Genomic DNA, 23,025 nt, shown 5'->3' on the forward strand with positions numbered 1-23,025 from the left:
TCACAGACAACACAGTATTCCGAGGGGATGGTCCTATTTAATTTCAAGTCTTTTTATGACACCTTTATCCATTGAGCTGAACAAGGGAAGGCAGTTGATGCAATCCTTGAGGATTTCAGTAGAGCTTTTGATACTATTTCTTCAGCACCCTTCTGGACAGAAATTCCTGCATACTGCTAGACAGAAACAGAACGTGGTGTGTTGTAATACAAGAAGAATTTTACAGAGCAGCAGCCATGGATTGAGATAAGGAGTTCACAGAGCAGCAGCTGCGGAGCAGGATAAACAGCATGAGAACAAAGGACATCTCTAGGAAAAGAATGAATGGCTCGTGGCTTTGAAGGGGGGTTATAGGGTTGTTATTGCGGTAGCTTTCCTCCAATTAGTGTCTGTGATTTTTGGACGCCCTTGTCTGTCTCCTATAAAAGCACGGCTTTTCGAGCAATAAATTGATGCAGCTATACGTAACCATATTGGTGTTTGTCTGTTTGTCCCAGCACACTGACATTTTGCCTTTCAGGTTCACCAGCAGTGGTGGGTGAGCAGTTGGCCAGTAGTTCTTTCCCAAAGGATTATAGTCAGTGGGTTCCATTGGGCTGGTAGATGGTCACTGTCAGAGTTCCCCAGGGTTCCATTTTAGGGCCACTTTCCTTTAATGTTTATGCAGATGACTTGCATGCAGGACTAGAAGATGTTCTGAGCAAGTTTTCTGATGAGACCAGATGAGGAGGTGCTGTTGCCTCCACTGAGGGTGGAGAGGACTTGCAGAAAGATGTGGACAAGTCAGAGAAGTGGGTACCAGTTGGTACTAAGCACCAAGTGCATCATGCATATCAAGAGCAAGTGCCTGATTGTGCACCTGGCTATGGGCAACACTGGACATAAACACTGACTGGATATGGGACACATAAGAGAGGTCTGACTGAAAAGGATTGGGGGTCCTGCACAACATCAAATTGGAAGTGAGTCAGCAGTGTGCCCAGGCAGCCAGGAAGGCCAATGGTCCCCTGGAGTGCATAAAGCAATTTATTGCCAGCTGGGTGAGGGAAAAGGTTGACTCTCTTTGCTCTGCATTGCTACAGCCTCACCTGGAGCACTGGGTGCACTTCTGTTCACCGCAGAACATAAAGGACATAAAACTATGGGAGAGTGTGCACAGGAGGGCAGTGGAACTGAGAGATCTGAAGTTCAGAGTTTCACTGGGACTGACTGCTTGTTCAGACGGGGCCCTTCTCACATCCTACATCCTGCAATGAGACACAGGGCACATGTGGGACATGAACTTGACAGTATCCTTGCACAAAATGCAGAGCCTGGGATCTTGCATTCCCATGTCATTCATTTAACATCATATAGACTTCCAACTCACTGCCCCAGGAAGTGCCTTGAGCCAACATGAGAGACAGGATCTCCCTACTTCTGGTCTTGCAATCAGGGCTTGACCTGTCTGCTTTGTAAGGCAAAGGAGAGGTTTCTTAGCATGCCAGTGCCTTTGCCTGCCTGTAGTCATGGCTTACAATTATCTGCTTTAACTAGTGCTTTGGGAAGCTTACTTGGTAATGGCCTTCAGTGGGCCCATTAGTACTCCAAGAAACTTCACAATTACTTCTGACTTTGTCTTGTTAAGCACTTTGTACAAACTTCTCTTTGCACTGGAGGTTGATGGACTCAGCAGCAAATGTGCCCTGGGACCATTATAACCTAAAGAGCATCTTGTGCCTTGTGCCTTCCTGTTATCTATTTCAGGTTATCAGAACTTATTCAGCAAAATGGAGAGATATCTGGAGAGAGCTTAAAGTGAAAGAATCCAGCAGACATTTACTGTTTATTTGTTTATAGTTTTGTTTAAATAAGGTATGAATGCAGCACTGTAAAACTACTTGTGAACATCTGAGCTGAACCAGAGGAATCCCAGCTCCTTTGTTTCTGTGGGGAGCTGCATCCCATTTCAGCCCCAGGATTTCTAACTGGGGATGAGTTACCTGCACTGTCTTCTCTGGATCACTGCCCTGCACAGGGGAAGTCCAACCTTCCTTGTCCTTGTCTGGGTGCAATTTTTGATTCATCAAACACTCTCTAGTAGGATTCATCTCATGTTAAAAATTTACTGGTGGATAATGGAGCAGGTTTCAAAGAACAGTTATGATACTGCTGCCTTTCAGGAGCTGATGGCCATGATGACACAGGGACATCTAAGGGGAGATGAGGGGAAGGATAAAAATGACATCATCTGCTGCTCAGCTGGGCCACGCTCCTGGGAAACAGGGAGCTCATAAAAGAAGATGGTGCTGTAGAGAGACAGCTATGCCCAGGAGCAGCTCTTGTGCACAGCACAGCCTGCAGCTGACAGAAACAGAAGAGAGAATATGGAGAGAGCTTACAGCATGTGTGCGGTGTGAGTGGGCTGTGAGATCACTGCAGGAATATTGCTCACAGACCATGACACAGTAAGACCCTTGCAGTAGGTAATGCAGCTGCTATTCATAGAGGGTTAACTAAATCTGGGACATCCCATAGAAGACATGGCTGCAAGCAGTGCATGTTTCTTTACTGTGGAAAAAGACTTCGGCTCCAGCTGAGAGCACAGCCCTGAGGGCTGCATGTCCCAGCACGGCTGCAGGCTGTGTTGCTGGGGCTGCAGGCGGGTGCCCAGGGTTGTCCTGCAGAGCAGGGTCCCTGCTGTGCCCCAGGGGCTGTGTGCCGGGTATGGGACTCTGCTGCCTGCCAGGCTCAGCACTCAGCTTGCCCGGGGAGCTGCCCAGGGCGCTGCGGGGAGACGTGTGGGGGGAAGGAGCCCCCCGGCAGGGCTTGTGCTGCCACAGCTGCTGCCTGGGGCAGGGGATCACAGCTCCACTGCACAACAGGATGTTTATGAGGTTGCTTTGTCAGAGGAGAGCCAAGGCAGGGGGTTTCAATTTCCTGTTCTGGGGGAACGCAGAAAGGATTGGAAGCAGAAATGTAAAAGGGGCTGTCAGAGCTCTGAGAATTTTTCTTCACTCAATTGCTTGTTTTGAGAACAGTCACACATGATGTGCTCTCAGTCTCTCATTTCCTGAAGGACGGAACCAATTGAAAGTATACTCATTTTCAGTAGAAATGAATAATTCACTTAACCTGCAAACAGGCAGTTTTTTAGAATTCACACTGAATGGCACAGAGGCTGTTTTTGGGGCTCTAAGAGCAGTTGGGTTAAAGATATGAGACATGAAGCACATGAAAATATCCAGGGAGGCGGGATAAGAAAAGAAGAGGAAGGTTAGAGCTCCATATGCTGCTTCTGCTTAAGGAATGCTGAAATACATGAAATTAAATGCAAGTAATGGTGCTAAATGTACACTGTTGTAGGAGAATGAAAATATTTTATATTATTGTAGGAGGAGAGTCTCTGAGAATTGTCTGGACTTGTCATTATCTTCTGCACTCTGAACAGGACTCCAAGCCCAGGAACAACAGCAGATGCCCAACAGCAGCTCCATCAGCGAGTTCCTCCTGCTGCCGTTGGCAGACACACGGCAGCTGCAGCTCCTGCACTTCTGGCTCTTCCTGGGCATCTACCTGGCTGCCCTCCTGGGCAACGGCCTCATCAGCACAGCCGTAGCCTGCGACCGCCGCCTGCACACCCCCATGTACTTCTTCCTCCTCAACCTGGCCCTCCTCGACCTGGGCTGTATCTCCACCACTCTCCCCAAAGCCATGGCCAACACCCTCTGGGACACCAGGGCCATCTCCTACACAGGATGTGCTGCACAGCTCTTTTTCCTTCTCCTCTTCATGTCAGCAGAGTTTTCCCTTCTCAGCATCATGTCCTATGACTGCTACGTTGCCATCTGCAAGCCCCTGCACTACGGGACCTTGATGGACAGCAGAGCTTGTGCCACCATGGCAGCAGCTGCCTGGGGCACTGGGGTTCTCAATTCCCTGCTGCACACTGCCAGTACGTTTTCACTGCCTCTCTGCCAAGGCAATGTTGTCAACCAGTTTTTCTGTGAAATCCCCCAGATCCTCAAGCTCTCCTGCTCTGGCTCCTACCTCAGGGAAGTTGTGCTTCTCATTTTTAGTGTCAGTTTAGCCTTTGGGTGTTTTGCTTTCATAGTTGTGTCCTGTGTGCAGATCTTCATGGCTGTGCTGAGGATGTCCTCTGAGCAGGGACGGCACAAAGCCTTCTCCACGTGCCTCCCTCACCTGGCCGTGGTCTCCCTATTTGTCAGCACTGGTGTTTTTGCCAACCTGAAGCCCCCATCCATTTCCTCCCCACTCCTGGATCTGACAGTGGCACTTCTGTATGCAGTGGTTCCTCCAACACTGAACCCTACTATCTACAGCATGAGGAACAGGGAGATCAAGCATGCTCTCAGGAAGGTGTTGCAATATGCACTATTTCAGCTTTGATGAAGTGCACATCTTCCTCACACAACACCCAGTGATGGTTCTTCATGTTTTATTCTTTTTGTGTTTTTTTTTTTTTATTTTTTGTAATACTATAATCTGCAAATAAGTTGCGATTGATTTCACTACTTCTTTCCTACCTAATTTCCATTTTCTTACTCCAGGAGCTCAGGTAAACATGGAACCATATTGCCTGAATAGGTTAAGAGATAAATAAAAAGCTTTTATAATAGACTTTTCCTTAGCTCTTCTCTCTTTTTACCTTGTCTGTCTCATGGGGAGGTACAGCCACAGACAGCAGCACAACGTGCTGTTTTCAGTCCTGCTCTATTTACACTGCCTCAGTGCCCTCAAGCCCTCTCATTTGTTCAGGCCTGAAGGTCTTGTGTTTCTCACAACAGTCCTGTTGTCTCTACAGCAGTACTCTGGCACAGCAGTCAGTAGCCAGCAATATGATCAGCTTTGTCATGGAGTTATCTAGATCAGTCTGTAACCATGACAGGGGGGGCAGTAGACCCGTGGTCCACCTGGGCCCAAACAAATGGAATGGGGTAGGGAGATGGGAGCTGGGCTCAATAAAACAATCATAGCAGTGGCAACGACCTAAGGAGGAAAACTTTTTTTACTAACTGTGATACATGGAATACCAATAGGAAAAATTACAAAACCATGACATTCCACCCTTAATTGTACATCACTATATCATGCTTAGAAAACATTTCTATACAGAAAGAAACAATAATTAAAATGCACAACACACTTGTCTGTATACATATATATACATGGAATTACTGTCTGCACTCCCCCAACATCACATTCCCTTGTGGTACACATTGAACATCCCCATTTTCTGCATCACCCGCCAAGTGCACCCTGGGTAAAAATGGTTCTAAGGAGAGGTTTGCCCTTTCCAGAGTCTGGAAGGACCCGAACAGCTTTTCCCAACATGTTCTTTACATGCATTGCAGGGACCTTACCTCCCTCAACAGCATGTGGGGAGCTGGATTGGGTAGCACCATCTCTACTGACCAATCCACTTGTGTTAACTAGCCACATTCTTAATTCTTAAATATTCAGCCTCCCTTTGCTTTCAATATGTTTTTTTAACAACCCGTTGTAGCATTCAATATTACCAGAGGCTTGTGCGTGATAGGGTACATGATAAATCCACTCAGTGCCAAGTTCTCTGGCCGAGGTATCCAGAAATGAATTTTTGAAATGAGTCTCATTATCAAACTGAATTCTTTCTGGGGTTGCCATGTCACCACAGGATTTGCCTCTCTAGACCCAGGATGGTGTTTTGGATAGTAGCATGGGGTACTGCGTAAGTTTCGAGCCACCCAGTGGTTGCCTCCACTGTGGTAAGCTCATAACACTTACCATTGTGAGATTGTGGCAAGGTGATATAATCAACCTGCCATACCTCCCCATATCTATACTTCTGCCATCTCCCTTCCCCCCAGAGAAGTTTCATCCTCTTGGCTTGTTTAATTATGGCACATGTTTCACAGTCATGAATAATCAGTGCAATAGCGTCCATAGTTAAGTCCACCCCTCGGTCTCTGCCCCACTTACATGTCGCTTCTCTTCCTTGATGGCCCAAGGTCTCATGGGCCTCATCGAGCTAGAAATAGCTCTCCCATGTTCTGCCAGTCCAAGTCTATTTGAGCCACCTCAATTCTGGCGTATCAATCTACCTGATTGTTATTCTGCTGTTCTTCAGTAGCCCAACTCTTGGGTGCATGGGCATCTACATGATGCACATTTATAACCATATTCTTTGTTCAGGCAGCAATGTCCTTCCATAATTCAGCAGCCCAAATATGTTTACCCCTTCGCTGCCAGTTATTTTGTTCCCACTGCTGTAACCACCCCCATAACACATTTGCGAACATGCATGAATTAGTATAAATATACAGCATTTGCCACCTCTCCTATACAGCAACATCTAAGGCCAGCTGGACAGCCTTTACCTCTGCAAACTGACTTGATTCTCCCTTACCTTCAGTGGCTTCTGCAACCTGTCATGTGGAGCTCAATACAGCAGCTTTCCATTTGCAAATCTTCCCTACAATACGACATGATCCATCAGTGAACAGGGCATATTTCTTTTCATTTTCTGGTAATTCGTTGTATGGTGGGGCCTCTTTAGCACGTGACACCTCTTCTGCTGGTGATGTGCTTAATTTTTTATCTTCAGGTCACTCCATGATCATCTCTAAGATTCCTGGATGACTGAGGTTCTCTATCCGCACTCGTTGTGCAATCAGAACAATCCACTTGTTCCGAATGGCATCAGTAGCATTATGGGTGAAGGGAACCTTTCCTTTGGACATCAAGTTCAGCTCTGGCAGTCCAGGTGCCAAAAGGAGCTGCATCTCAGTACCGACTATTTCAGAAGCAGCCCAAACCCCCTCATAGGCAGCTAAGATCTCCTTCTCAGTTGGAGTGTTGCCCTCCTTGGATCCCATGTACGCTCAGCTCCAAAATCCCAGGGGTCGGCCTCAGGTCTCACCTGAGGCTCTTTGCCACAAACTCCAAGTGGGGCCTTTCTCTCCAGCAGCAGTATAGAGGATGTTCTTTACATCCTGTCTAGTATGTAGACAGGGCTACAGCACGGGCTATCTCTTGTTTAATCAGCTCAAAAGCCTGCTGCTGCTCAGGGCCCCATGCAAAATCATTCTTCTTCTGCGTCACCTGATAAAGGGCCTTACAATGAGGCTGTAGTTTGGAATGTGCATCCTCCAAAAGCCCACTGCACCCAGGAATGACTGTGTCTCTTTCTTGCTAGTCAGTGGAGACATGGCAGTGGTTTTGTCGATCACATCTGTTGGGATGTTACAACGTCCATCCTGCCACTTTATACCTAAGGACTCAATTTCCTGAGCAGGCCCTTTTACTTTGCTTTGCTTAATAGCAAAGCCGGCTTGTAGAAGAATCTGGATTATCTGCTCTCCTTTTGTAAAAAGCTCTTCTGCTGTATCACCCCACACAACAATGTCATCAGTGTACTGCAGGTGTTCAGGAGCACCACCCTGTTCCAGTAGTTTGGACCAACCCATGGCAAATGGTTGGGCTGTGTTTCCACCCCTGGGGCAAACGGTTCCAAGTATACTGAATGCCCCTCCAGGTGAAGGCAAACTGTGGCTTACATTCTGCAGCCAAAGGAATAGAGAAGAAGGCATCGGCAATGTCAATGGTGGCATACCATTTGGCTGCTTTTGACTCCAGCTCGTACTGGAGTTCCAACATGTCCAGCACAGCAGCGCTCAATGGGGGTGTGACCTCATTCAGGCCACGGTAGTCTACTGTCAGCCTCCATTCCCCACTGGCTTTATGCACTGGCCATATGGGCTGTTAAAAGGTGAGTGCGTTTTACTGATCACTTCCTGATTCTCCAAATGGCGAATCAAATCATGAACGGGGAGCAAGGAATCCCTGTTGGTGCGATACTGCCGTCTGTGCACTGTCTTTGTAGCAACTGGTACATGCTTTTCTTTTACTCGTAGCAGCCCCACAACAGACGGGTCCTCTGACAGGCCAGGCAAAACAGACAGCTGCTTAATGTTGTGCATATCTACAGCAGCTATTGCAAAGGCCCCTTAGGATCCTTGAAATGACCCTTTCTGAGCTAATCAATACCAAGTATGATTAGAGCCTCCAGGCCAGTCACAATAGGATGTTTTTGCCAGTCTTTGCAGTGAGGCTTATTTCAGCCTCCAGCACAGTCAATTCTTGAGAGCCCCCAGTCACTCCAGAAATATGGATTGATTCTGTCCCTTCATGACTGGAGGGCATTAGGGTGCACTGTGCACCGGTATCCACCAGCGCCTTATATTCCTGTGGTTCTGATGTGCCAGGGCATCGAATCCACACAGTCCATTAAACTCTATTATCCCTTTCCCTCCCCTGACTGTGGGAAGGGCCCCTCTATTGGTTACCTGTGATGACTGGAGCAGCCCTACTGGTTGTTGGTCTGTTTTGTAGTTCCCTCACCCATGCTCGCAGTACAGGAGTGGGCTGATCATGTCACTTCCTCATGTCTTCTCTGTGGTCACATAGGTAACACCACAAGAAAACACCTGGTGCATTCTTAATGTTGTTCCTTGCTTGAGCTGGAAAGCACATGTGTCTAATAGCTGAGATTTCTGATGATACAGTTGAGGAGGAGGGTTCATCACCTTTAATAAACTGGACTATTTTGTTCAGCTCCTTCATTAGAACTGGTGACCCGTACGGTGATTGACCTTCATCAGTTGTTTCTGATACTACTACGGGATCATCATGATCAATGCACTGAGACACTCGCTCTTCATCTTGACTCAGTTTGTTTGTTACTTCTGAGATGGATGAAATGGAGACGTGAGTTGGAGGTAACTGCTGTTCAAAGTTTTGCAGTGTAAGAACCAATTAGAAAACGAGGGTTCTTCCATTTTGTTCCACGTTCCTTTTAAATGTTGCTGCTAAAGTAATGGCGTACCTTTCTGGTGATGTTTTGATGAGTTTCTGCCATATGTCGTCCTCACTCTCTCAGGATCATGTTCTTGGCGAAGGTAGCTAGGATGAAAATCAAGGTTATGCAACATTTCCACCACTGCTATTTCCCTCAAGTACTGGATGCCTTTTTCAATTGTATCCCACTTTTTCATCAGAGGCTTCAGATTGTCTTTGAAGGGAAGCTTTGCCCTCACAGCCACTAACATTCGCTCCCAGATGGTGGCAGCACCATCCATACATCTGTTCATCCCTCTGTCAATAGTTGGGTCTCTGGAAATGCCTCCTAGTTGACGAGCTTTGTTACCATCTAGAAACAAGCTACCGGCCCCGCTGCCCCAACAGTGAAGCAACCCGGTAACAAGAGATTCATTCTGGCACCATGTGAACTCCTTTCTTATGCCTTGGATATCAGACATCTTCAGGGGTCAACAAACAGAGACTTCTAGAGTCTCTGTTTCAGAGACTGTCAGCCTACATTCCCCACTGGCTTTATGCACTGAGACAGTTATGTTCAGAGACAAACTAGAGATTTCCACCTCATCACTCTCTTCTTCGTGCCTCTTAACTTTTCCTTTTACCTTTCGCAGTGCTGATCCAGACCCATCACCTGTATCTTCTGCTGCCTCCTTCTCCACTTCTTTTTTCCGTTCTAGATGTGAGGACACCCATTTCCATTTCTTGCCTTCCACAGAGGCAACTGATATTGCTGCTGGTGCCTCCTGTGACTGATCAGAATTGACTTGGGGATTTCCCTTTTTGGCTTGAACCTCAGCTTGGAAACTCTCTTTCCAGAATAGTGTTATATAGAGCACAGTAAGCACAAGCCAAGCCCCAAATAAGTCATATTCCCTTAGGCCTATCTAGGCTACACCATCCCTGACTCAAATACTGGCTTAGTTTCTCGGGATGACACAGGTGTTCTAGAGTGAAATCCCATGATATTGCGGGCCCCCACATGTTGGCGAATATGTGAACCTGAAGGCAAAAGGACAGAGTGCTGGGACAAACAGCCACACACCAATATGGTTAAATATAGTTGCGTTCATTTATTGCTTGAAAAGCCATACTTTTATAGCACACAGACTAGGGAGTTCAAAAATCACACACATTAACTAGAGGAAAGCTACTGCAATAACAAACCTAAACACTCCTTCAAAGCCAACAGGCATTCTTTCTTTTCCTAGAGGTGTCCTTAGTTCTCATGCTGTTTATCCTGCTCCGCAGCTGCTGCTCTGTGAAATCCTTATCTTGATCCATGGCTGCTGCTCTGTAAATTTCTTCTTGAATTACAACAGAATAGCAGTTCCCTAAGGTCTTCAGCATACCCCCAGCCAGCTGGTAAATGCAGCCGAAGACCTTCAAGAAAGACGTGTCCTGGTAGTGTCAGTGCTTGACAAAAAAATTTGAGTCCCACAATGGGTCTCTAACCTGTGTGACACCTTCTGAACACCAGTACCACGGTGCAGATGCAAAGCCCAGCCAAGCTAAATCAAAACATGCTTCTGGAAGGTATGCTTTCTGAAGTCTTTACACTAATGAGAGGACCACAAACATTCACTCAGTGAGCTCGCAATCTCTTTGCCTTTGCAGGCCTATGGTCTTGTTTGTCTCACAGAGACATGGTGGGATGGTTCCCTCCTCTGAACTGTAGTGTAGCAGGCACAGATTCTTTATGACGGATGGGCAAGGAAGGTGAGGAAAGGCTGCTGCCCTCTGTGAGTGTGCACTGAGCTCTGCCTGGGGATGGCAGAGGAGCCAGCTGAGAACTGATGGAAAGGGCTCAGAGAGGAGAGCGGCAGATTCTGTTCCTTGCTTCCTGATCAGGAGAACAAGAGGAGGAGGACAAGCAGGTATCTGAGTTACAGCTGGGATGGAATTTTTTTCTTCAGACTGTCTGCTCTGGTGCAGTGTTTTGGTTCTGCAAGAAAAAAACTGATAACACTGTGGTGTTTACAGCTGCTGCTAAGCAGTGTTGTAGAGAGCTAAGGCCATGGTCAATGGAGGGTACATAGAGCTGGGAGGGAGTGGACTGCAGACGGCTGACTGGAAGTGGTCAAAGGGACATTCCGTGCAAACTGACAGCAAGCAGGAGTACTGAAAGGATGGGAGTTCATCTCACTCTCTTCTGCTGCCCAGAGACCAGCTTGGAATCTTTCTGGTGGTGCTGAGCAAGTGCTTGTGCATCAGCTGTTATATACCATCCCATATATCTGGATATATAGTGATAACTATTACACGTCTCCTTTCATCTCGCTTAGTAAATAGCATCATTTCATGAGTTGTACTTTTTTTTTTTTTTTTTTCCCCCAGTTCCCTTCCCCATCCCACTGGGAATGGGGCAGTGCACAAAGCACTGTTTGCTGCTCCATCCACCATCTTATTTTTGGTGCCCGATGTGAAGCTCCAGGACTTGACATAACAGTACATCTATGCAGAGCGAGATAACGCAGAGCTTTGTGGGAGCTGTAGAATTGCTGGCCATGATGCTGTTTGTTTCCCTATTTGTGGAGCTCATTCAGCCTTGCACAGGCATTACACAGGCATTGCACAGCTCATTCCTTGCAGCTTCTTTTCCCTGCTTCAGTGTTTGCCAACTCTTGGGGCTGGATTAGGATATTTATTTTGCTATGTTGTTTGACTTTGGTTTATATCATGATAAAATTGGCAGCTGAGAAGATGAAGTTTTGCACACATTCATCTCTGAGGTCATCTTTGAGTTACGGAAGTAACACTGTCGATAAGGTTAGTAATTACACCCTTTACTATGAGTCCTCAGGGAGTCTGGCTACGGAGGAGAGAAGGGAGGACACTTTCCAGTAGTCCCCTTGACTCGCCCTCACTTCTTTATGTCCTGGAGATCGAGAGCTAGTTCCAATAGCTCCTGAGGATTTTGACAGTGCCAGCAAGGAGATCAGCTGTGAAACAGTTGTTCATATTGCCAGCAACTGATTGCAGCCCCGGAGTGCTGCTCCTGTTGTAGAGACAACAGGACTGTCATGAGACCCAGGAGACCTTCAGGCCTGAACAAATGAGAGGACATGAGAGCAATGTAGCAGTGTAACGAGAGCAGGAACGAAAAGAGCAGGTTGTGCTGCTGTCCGTGGCTGTACCTCCCCCAGGTCCAGACAAAGTAGGAAGAGAGAAGAGCTAAGGAGAAGTCTGTTTTGAAAGCATGTTAGGTATATTTTAACCTATTCAGGGAATCTGGATCCATGTTTACATGAGCTCTTAAATTGAGAAAATGGAAATTAGGTAAAAAAAAAGTGAAATAAATTTTTATTTATATGTTCAGTAGCATATTTCTGGGGGTTGCCATATTACACACAATCAAAGAATCTAAAACACATAAAACATAAAGATCCATCACTGGGAATCCTGTGAGGAAAACATGCATTTCATCAAAGCTGGAATAGTGCTTATTGCAACACCTTCCTGAGAGCGTGCTTGATCTCCCTGTTCCTCATGCTGTAGATAATAGGGTTCAGTGTTGGAGGAACCACTGCATACAGAATTGCCACTGTCAGATCCAGGAGTGGGGAGGAAATGTATGGGGGCTTCAGGTAGGCAAAAGCAGCAGTGCTGACAAATAGGGAGACCACGGCCAGGTGAGGGAGACACGTGGAGAAGGCTTTGTTCCATCCCTGCTCAGAGGGCATCCTCAGCACAGCAAGGAAGATCTGCACATACGACACAACGATGAAAACAAAACACCCAAGGACTAAACTGGAACCAAAAAAGAGAAGCACAATTTCCCTGAGATTTGATTCTGAGCAGGAGAGCTTGAGGATCTGGGGGATTTCACAGAAAAACAGGTTCACAACATTGCCTTGGCAGAGAGGCAGTGAAAACGTACTGGCAGTGTGCAGAAGGGAACAGAGAACCCCAGCTCCCCAGGCAGCTGCTGCCATGGTGGCACAAGCTCTGCTGTCCATCAAGGTCCCGTAGTGCAGGGGCTTGCAGATGGCAACGTAGCGGTCATAGGACATGATGGTGAGAAGGAAATACTCTGCTGACATGAAGAAGAGAAAGAAAAAGAGCTGTGCAGCACATCCTGTGTAGGAGATGGCCCTGGTGTCCCAGAGGGCGTTGGCCATGGCTTTGGGGAGAGTGGTGGAGATGCAGCCCAGGTCGAGGAGGGCCAGGTTGAGGAGGAAGAAGTACATGGGGGTGTGCAGGCGGCGGTCGCAGGCTACGGCTGTGCTGATGAGGCCGTTGCCCAGGAGGGCAGCCAGGTAGATGCCCAGGAAGAGCCAGAAGTGCAGGAACTGCAGCTGCCGCGTGTCTGCCAACGGCAGCAGGAGGAACTCGCTGATGGAGCTGCTGTTGGGCATCTGCTTTTGTTCCTTGCCTTGGAGTCCTGCTCAGTGTGCAGAAGATAATGACAAGTCCAGACCATTCTCAGAGACACTCCTCCTACTATACTTTGAAAAGTTTTCATTCTCCTATGACAATATTCATTTAGCAACACTAATTGAATTTAACTTCATTAAGTTCATCATTCTATAAGCAGAAGAAGCACATGGAGCTTTAACCTTCCTTTCATCTTCTAATTTTATTCAATTTCCCTGGACTTTTTTATCTGTTTTGTGTGTCATATCTTTACACTCACTGCTGTTAAAATCTTCGGTCCCAGCCTTTGTGCCCTTCACTTTCTGTACAGGAAACATGCCTATTTGCAATATAAGTGCATTATTCTTGTCAACAAAATTGATAATTTCAAATAGTTCCACCCTTGGAAAGGTTCATTTTTGTGAAAGGAGAGGCTGAAAACACTTCACATGTGACACTGCACATAACAAGCAATTGACTGAAGAAGAATTGGGAGTCTCAGAGCTGTGTTCAAATTTGACAGACTCTTAGATTTCTGCCACCAATCCTTTCACCTTCCGTCCAAACAAGAAATAGAAAATTGCTACCTTGGCTCTCCCCTTGCAAAGTACCCTCAGAAACATTCTGTTGTGCAGTGGTGCTGTGATCCCCCTGCCCCAGGTATCAGCTTTGGCAGCACAAGCCCTGCTGGGGGGCTCCTTTCCCCCACCTGTCTCCCCGCAGCACCCTGGGCAGCTCCCCGGGCAGGCTGAGTGCTGAGCCTGGCAGGCGGCAGAGTCCCATACCCGGCACACAGCCCCTGGGGCACAGCAGGGACCCTGCTCTGCAGGACAGCCCTGGGCACCTGCCTTCAACCCCAGCTGCACAGCCTGCAGCCGTGCTGGAACTCACAACCCTCAGGGCTATGCTCTGACACTGCAGCATGGAAGCCCCCAGCTGGAGCAGAAGGCTTTTAACACAGTAAAGAAACATGCATTGCCAGCAGCCAGATCTGCTATGGGGTGTCCCAGGTTGTTAGCCCTCTATGAAAAGCAGCTCACGGTCTGCAGAGAGACTTACCGTGTCGTGGTCTGTGAGCAATGCTCCTGCAGCAAGCTCACAGCCCACGCACATATCACACATCCTGCAAGCTCTCTCCAATTTCTCTCCTGTCACCTGCAGGCTGTGCTGTGCACAAGAGCTGCTCCTGGGCATACCTGTCTCTCTGCAGCTCTGCCCACCTTTATGAGCTCCCTGTGTCCCAGGTGCCCGGACAAGAAAGCAGCAGATGATGTCATCTTTATCCTTCCCACTCATCTCCCCTGACATGTCCCTGTGTCCTCATGGCCAACAGCTCCTGAAAGACAGCAGCTTCATGACTGTGCTTTGAAATCCACTCAATTAACCACCACATGTCCAGTGGTCAGTGACTGAGAGGAGACATATAACAAGTACTATCAGAGATCGTTTGATGAATCAAAAAGGGCACCCAGACAAGGATGGGGAGGTTTGGACTTTCCCTTTGCAGGACAGTGATACAGCTGAGGCAGTGCAGGAGTCTCATCCGTTGACAGAAATCCTGGAGCTGAAATGGGATTCAGCTCCCTACACACCCACAGGAGCTGGGATTCCTCTGATTCTGTTCAGAAGTGCACAAGGAGTTGCCTGCATGTGAGCTCCTGCTCTGAGTCCTCGGTCCTTCAGCTGGGAGGCAGCTGCTTACACAGACACTGGGTGATGCCCAAGGTGCCTGGGCTGCTCCTGATGTGTGCCAGTGCTTGTAAACCATGTGGGAAGTCCCTGTTCTTTGCTGGATCTCATACTCTCCGGCAATGACAGTCTGGTGGGAACTGTGAAGGTCAAAGAGGCATCAGGCCAAGTGCAAGACGCAAATGGATCTCTTTCTATTTATTTATTTATTTATTTATTTATTTATTTATTTATATTTAGGCCGTAAGCTTCAAAGATGTTCATTAATGTCAGTCAAACTGAGACAAAAAATTGAAAACAGATATCAAAATCAATGAAAATGTGTTAACCCTTCTCGACATGAGAAATTCTCATGAGTCTTGTTTAATTTTAAGTTGTACATATGAATCTTTGGCGTGATATGATGACTTTTTTTTTTTTAGTTCTTTTTCTGAAACTACGATGTTTTCCACAACTGTGTTTGCTGGACACAAATGCCTTCAGGTTCAGGGACACAGACAGCGGTGCCAGTGCCAATGCCCTGGGACTATAGCCCGGCGCCCGCCACTGCTCTTCCCTGCTGCCTATTTGATGTCCCTCATCCTCCAGATGTCTTCAGCTCTTCTAAATAAATGGCCGTGGTTAAGGGCATGTTTTCAGCAGGCCACTTAGACACATGCTCCTGCCACAGCCTGCCAGATTTCCCCATCCCTTGCTCTTTGTTCAGTCAGATGCCTCCCAATTATCTGTCTGATTTCAGATTTTTAGGGGGATAACTCAAATTTGCTCCATCTCGCCAAAGTCTGATGGACTGTGTTGTCAACTCCTTCACTGTGATTCTATCTAGCCCTTCCTATCTTTTCTTTTTCTCTTTTTTTTTTTCTATGTCATTTCCTTTTCCTTTTCCTTTTCCTTTTCCTTTTCCTTTTCCTTTTCCTTTTCCTTTTCCTTTTCCTTTTCCTTTTTCACTTTCTTTTTTCCCCTTTTTCTCTTTCTCTTTCTCTTTCTCTTTCTCTTTCTCTTTCTCTTTCTCTTTCTCTTTCTCTTTCTCTTTCTCTTTCTCTTTCTCTTTCTCTTTCTCTTTCTCTTTCTCTTTCTCTTTCTCTTTCTCTTTCTCTTTTTTTTTTTCATGCTTTTAAAAAAAGCATGAATTCTGAAAGATGTTCATTAATGTCAGTAAATGTGAAAAAAAGTTGAAGATAAATAGAAATCAGGAAGAATGTGTTAGCCCGTCTCAATTTCTGAAATACTCACGAGTCCTGTTCAATTTTAAGTTGATACCTCCCAACTCCCTGGCTGATCTATCCAGGGTGATTACTGGAATTTGCTCCATTCCTCAAAAGTCTGCTTTCAACTCCTTCACCGTGATTCTATCTATCCCATCCTATCTGTGTCTAACTCATTTCTTGTGCAGATATTCCCTATGAAAGATAAACCTCAATAGAAGCAGCTTGGACATGGCATGCAGTTGATCACTGTGTTTGACTGTTCATTCAATTGCATCACCTTTCCTTCTGTTTGTTGGCTGTAAATAAAGAGAACTCTTTCTTCTTCCATGTGCAGCTGGTTCTCTGTGGAAAACCAGTGGGAGTTGGTACAAAGGAGGTTTAACACTGAGCGGGTGACGGTAGAGGAGAAGAGTGATGTGAGGAAAAGTGATGCAAGTCCCATGAGGCCAATGTGAGTAGAAGTGGGGTAGATTGGTTGAGGAGGAACTTTGTCCACACAGAAACGGAATAGAACTCATTGGGGACATCCTGGATTGACATCAGTAGCAGAGTGCTTCTTTTACTTCCTGTATAAAACAAACTATAAATAAATAGACAATAAATGCATTTTGGATTCTTGCTCTTTAAGTTGTCTCCATTTTGCTGAACAAGTTCTGAAAACCTGGAGAACAGGAAGGCACAAGGCACAGGAGGCTCTTTAAGTTTTAATGGGCCCCAGGGAGCATTTGGTGCTGCATCCATCAACTTCCAGTGCAGAGAGAAGTTTGCACAAAGAACTCAGCAAGACAAAGTCAGAAGCAACAGTGAAGTTTCTTGGAGTATTAATGGGCCCACTGAGGGCCATTAGCAAGCAAGCTTCCTTAGTCGCTAGTTAGGGCAGATAATTGGAAGCCATGACTCCAGTGAGGCAAAGGCACTGGCATGGTGGCTCTGATGCTAAGAAAATCCTTCTTTATCTTAAGAAGCAAACAGGACAAGCCCTGCTTCCCAGACCCTTGGCAGGGAGATCCTGTCTCTCATGTTGGCTCAGGGCCCTTCCTGGGGCAGTGGGATGGAGGTCTGTATGAAGTTAAATGAAAGACATGGGGACAGAAGATCCCAGGCTCTACATGCGGTGCATGGATACTGTCAAGTTCATATCCCACTTGTGTCCTGTGTCTTATCGCAGGATGTCGGATGTGAGAAGGGCACAGTCTGAAGAAGCAATCAGTTGCAATGAAACTCTGAACTTCAGATCTCTCAGTTCCAGTGCCCTCCTGTGCAAACCCTCCCATAGTTTGATGTTTTCTATGTTCCGCTTTGCCCAGAAGTGCACCCAGTGCTCCATGTGAAGCTGCAGCAGCGCAGAGCAGAGCAGAGAGGGACAATCCTTTCCCTTACCCAGCTTGCAAGAAATTGCTTTATGCACTCCAGGGGACTGTTGGCTATCCTGGCTGACTGGGCACACTGCTGACTCACTTCCAAATTGATGTTGAGCAGGACCCCAATCCTTCTCATTCAGACCACTCTCCAGTGTCCCATATCCAGTCAGTGTTTATGTCCAGTGTTGCCCCTACCCAGGTGTACAATCAGGCACTTGTTATGCATGATGCACTTGGTGCTTAGAACCAACTGGTACCCACTTCTCTGACTTGTCCACATCTCTCTGCAAGTCCTCTCCACCCTCAGTGGAGGCAACAGCACCTCCTCATCTGCTATCATCAGCAAACTTGCTGAGAACATCTTCTAGTCCTGCATGCAAGTCATCTGCATAAACATGGAAGAGAAGTGGCCCTACAATGGAGCCCTGGGGAACCCTGACAGTGACCGTCTACCAGGCTGATGGAACCCATTGACTATAATCCTTTGAGCCTGACCTATTGGCCAACTGCTCACCCACCACATTCTGTTTCTGTCTAGCCGTATGCAGGGCATTCTGCCCAGAAGGTTGTTGTGAGAAACAGTATCAAAGGCTCTACTGTAATCCTCAAGAATAACATCATCTGGCTTCCCTGGTACAACTAAATGGACAACTGTGTCATAAAGGGACCTGAAGTTAAACAGGACCTTCCCCTCGGGAACTTGCGTTGGCTGCAACCAATGACAGAATTGTCCTTCAGCTGTTTTTCCATAACTCCCACCATCACTTTCTCCATAATTTTATCAGGTGCTGGAGTGAGACTGACAGGTCCATAATTGCCCCTGTCATCTTTCTTGCTCTTCCTTACAATGAGACAACATTGTCCAGATTCCCGTCAACTGGTATGACCCTAGACTTAATTAGATGCCATTGAAATGAGAGCCCAGATAATACTAAGGTGTCATCATTGCAAGAACATAGATGTGCCAGTGCCTTGAACTCTGGAGTATGCCACAGATGGAGCATAGAGAAAGACTGGCCTCTTCTGTTGGCAAGCAGAATAACACTGCGTGATACATGGGGACTGTGTCTCTTCTGCTATGCTCTGCTCGCAGGGGAAAGGTGGAGAGGGTTGCTCTCATGTCAGTGCTCATATGTGAAGTGTGGAATCAAAGTGGAGAGACCAGGCTCTTTTCAGCAGTGTGTGGAGACAAGACAAGGGGAAATGGAACAGAAACTGGAGCATAGGAAGTTCTGCATGAATGTGTGCAAGAACATCTTTACAGTGAGGGTGATGGAGCCCAGGAACATACTGCCCAAGAGGTTGGGGAGTCTCCTTCTCTGGAGATATTCAAGACCCGCCTGGACACCCACCTGTGTGCCTACCTGGTGTTCCCCAGGGGTCTGTGCTGGGGCCTGTCCTCTTCAGTATCTTTATTGATTACCTGGATGAGGGCACTGAGTGCATCCTATGTAGGTTTGCAAATTACACCAAATTGGCTGGGAGTGTGGATCTTCCTGGAGTTAGCAAGGCCCTACTGAGGGATCTGGACAGGCTGGAGAGCTGGGCTGAAGCCAATGGGATGAGGTTCACCAAGACCAAATGCCACGTCCTGAACTTTGGGACCTGGAATGGACTTCCTAGGTTGGAGGTGGTGGATTCAGTGACCCTGGAGGTGTTCAAGGAATGATTGGATGTTGTGTTGAGGGCCATGGATTTGTGGGAGCTATTGGTGATAGGTGACCAGCTGGACTGGATGATCTTTTAGGTCTTTTCCTACCTTGGTGATTCTATGATTCTATGATATCCCATCCTTGTATGAGTGCCCTCCTTGAGCAAACACTCTGGGAGGACTCAGCACATGTCTGGAATTAGTCACTGACCACTAAATCTGTTGAATTTAACACCATATTGGGTCATGAGAAACAAGTCCTGTGGCAGCATGGCACCCCAGAAAGAAGAGTCTGATAACGGGATGACTTTCAAAAATTCCCTTATAAATACTTGGGCCAAAGATCATGGCATTGTGTGGATTTATCATATCCCCTACCATGCACCAGCTTCTGGTAAAAAAGATCAATACAATGGGTTGTTGAAATCTATGTTGTAAGCAATGGGTGGTGGAACACTGAAGCACTGGGTAAAGCCTTTGGCAGAAGCCACTTGGTTGGTCAGTACTAGAGGATCAGTCAGTTGTGATGGTCCTAGCCAATCCAGCCCCTGTATACTGCAGAGGGAGATAAGGTCACTGTTGTTCATGTAAAGAACATGTTGGGAAAAGCTGTTTGGGTCCTTCCAGCCTCTGTAAAGGGCAAACCTGTCCGTGGAACTGTTTTTGCCCAGGGACCTGGGTGCGCTTGGTGGGCGATGCAGAGAGATGGGGATGTTCAATGCGTACCACAAGGGAATTTGATGTTGGGGGAGTGCAGTCAGTAATTCCGTGTATATATATGTCTCATAGTCTCATAGTCTCATAGTCTCGTGCGGGTAGGAAGGGACCTTAGAGATCATCGAGTCCAACCCCCGAGATTTGAGTTTCTGTGTAGCACAGTGGCACTTCTACCACTTGCGCCACAGGGGGGATTCGAACCCGGGCCACAGTGTTGCAAGGCGGCATTCCTACCACTGCGCCACCAGGGTAGTATAAAGAACTGTGTGTGTAATGCATTTTAATTACTGTTTATTTGCATTCAGATGTGTTTTCTAAGCATGATATAGTGATGTAGAATTGAGGGTGGAATATCTTGGTTTTGTCATTTTTCCTATTGGTATTCCATATATAGTAGTCAGTAAGACAAGTTTTCCTCCTTAGGTCATTGCTGCTGCTCTGTTTGTTTCCTTGAGCCCAGCTCCCATCTCCCCCATTCCTTTTTCCCTTCCCATTTTTTGGGGGCCATGGGGCCCACGGGCCTACTGCTCCCCCTGTCGTGGACACAGACTGATCTAGATAACTCTATGACAGTGCCAGCAAGGAGACCAGCCCTGACACAGCCGTTCATATTGCTGGCTACTTACTTCTGTCCTGAAGTGCTGCTGTAGAGACTTGCTGTAGGTCTGAAGTGAGACTTACCGTGTCATGCTCTGTGAGCAATGCTCCTGCAGGAAACTCAGAGCCTCCTCACACCTCACACATCCTGGAAGCTCTCTCCTTTTTCTCTTCTCTCCTTCTGGGAGATGTAGGCTGTGCTGTGCACAAGAGCTGCTCCTGGGCAAAGCTGTCTCTCTGCAGCACTGCCCACCTGTATGAGTCCCAGGAGCCCGCCCAGATCAGCACACCAGAGGATTGGAGTTTCTCTTCCTCACTGCTTCCCCAGGAGATTTTTCCGGGGCTCCATGGCTGAAAGCTCTTGATAGACAGCAGGCTCATCTCTGCTAAATGCACTTGGGGTGGGAGGAGAGGAGACAAAGAAGTCGGAGGAGAACAGTTCAAGAAGGTCCACGGTTGTTGCTGTAACCTCAGCCTTAATGGATCCTAAATCCCCTGTGGCACCAGTTTTGATGAAACTGTCCAGCATTACATCAAGGAGATCTGTGCTCTATTCAAGACTTCCCCATATTTAAGCCTGAATAGAAGGATACATCTGCTTTTCATTTATTGTCAGTTATAGAATTAGCAAAGATAGCAGTGACTTGCTGGTGCTTTGCATTGTCATTGTGTTTGCAGAATCAGACCAGATTGGACAATCAGGGAGTCATATACTCCAGACAAAGATGGTTCAGTTCACGACTAGATTTCATAAATCATGAAATAGAATCTTCCATGAACTCTAGGGTAAGACCTCTACAATGCCTGTCCTTGGAACTTTCACTTCTGCTCAACCATGTGGCATCTCATTTCTGGAAAGAGTTGGCCACTCTGACTTCCCACCAGGAGAATGGCGTGATATGCCTGGCCTTCGCATCTGTAGGGGACCCTTTCTCACTCTGCTGGTTTGGGGTTCCCCTCCCTGGATATTTCTTGAAGCCAGGGAACTACAGCACGAGACCTAATATCTCAGTTATGACCTTCAATGTGTCGGTAAACACCACTGACAACCTGACATGCCATGACCCTTGGCGATCCCTCATTTACACCTACTCAGTGGCTGTGTCTTGCAACATGCCAGGGGCATTTCAAGTGCTGGCGGATGAGGAGGATGAGGAAGAGGAGGAACTTCAGAGGGTGCTGCTCCACCCTCCATTGGCCACTAACCAAGGCCACCGGGATCACGGTAATGACTGAGGTTCTTAACATGCTCAAAAGGAATAGAACCTCCGACAGGGAAAAAAACACAGCTACCGCCATGCAGAGAGTGAAGGATGCTGTGCAGAGGCTCTTAGAAAAGAAAGGGTACATCAGTCATGACTGGTGCTCATGTGGCTGGAAATTGGCTCTGTGACCTTATGCTTTACACAGACTATTCTCTAGTTCATCCAAGGACTCATCAGGATGCAGGTGGTGGCTACGCAATACGTGTTGCTTGCAATCCAATAGTCATAAGTGCCATAGTTGAAGCTGTGATGTGATTGACGTGTTTTATCATGGAATTCTCTCCAGAGCTCACTCCGTGACAGCGGGAATATACACAGGGAGAGAAGGAACAAAGTACCTCCCTGCTCTAACAGCGCGGTACTTCATGGAGGCACAGCCTGGCCACATGTGCCCCAAGAGAGGGGACGGTGAGGGAGATTGCGAATGGGAATTTCCCCCTAGGGAGGGAAAAAATTTTAAAAAAAAAGCAACGATCTGAGAACAAGCAGCATTTTAATGAACCCTGTGACACTAAACAGCAAAGAGATTTTCAACAAGGAGAAAAACAAGTCCAAATCTCACCGATGGGCTGCGGGAAGTGGGAAGTTCCAACCACGCTGTCTCCTGCAGGGAACCGGGTTAAACCATGACACCTTCCTGACCTTCCCTCCAGTGCTACTTCCTTCACCCCATGCCCATTTAAGGCAGTCCACAGAAAAAGAAAAGAAAGAAAAACTTGTCTTCTTAACTCCCATTATCCCACATGATGTTCTGATGTGGAATAGCAACACCAACCACATTACAAAACTACAACAGTGAGCTTTCCCAGCCTCGCTCACTAACCAGCCGAAGCCTGCCTTGCTGTATGGATGTGGTCCCACTGGGCAGAAGCTCTGCTGTACGAACCCTCAGGGCTGTGGAGACAGGCCTGTCAGGACTGAGCCTCACCAGGCCGTGCTGCAGCCTGCTGGCTGGGCCAGACCAGTCGGGCCCCTTGGAGTCCATTTTGAGATCCCACAGCGCACACGGGAGCCCTGCCTTTGGAAGCAGCCGCTTCAGCCCTGCTGAATGTCTGTCATTGGTTGCAGCCAACACAAGTTCCAACGGAGATGGTCCTGTTTAACTATAGATCCTTTTATGACATGGTTATCCATTTAGCTGAACAAGAGAATCCAGTTGATGCAATCCTTGAGGATTTCGGTAGATCTTTTCAGGCTATTTCTCACAGCACCCATCTGGACAGAATGTACTGCATATGGCTAGACAGAAACATAACGTGGTAGGTGAACAGTTGGCTAATAGGTCAGGCCCAAAGGACTATAGTCAGTGGGTTCATTAAGGCTGT

General features: G+C 47.2%; 1 pseudogene; it reads right to left on the reverse strand.

Annotated features, from left to right (window-relative positions):
- Positions 1-8,316: 8,316 nt before the first annotated feature.
- Positions 8,317-9,299, reverse strand: LOC146759519 (uncharacterized; annotated as a pseudogene).
- Between the last annotated feature and the right edge of the window lie 13,726 nt (positions 9,300-23,025).

This window comes from Coturnix japonica, chromosome 10 (assembly GCF_054131305.1).
Source record: "Coturnix japonica strain WE chromosome 10, WE-NBRP24, whole genome shotgun sequence".
In the NCBI taxonomy this organism is placed as follows: domain Eukaryota; kingdom Metazoa; phylum Chordata; class Aves; order Galliformes; family Phasianidae; genus Coturnix; species Coturnix japonica.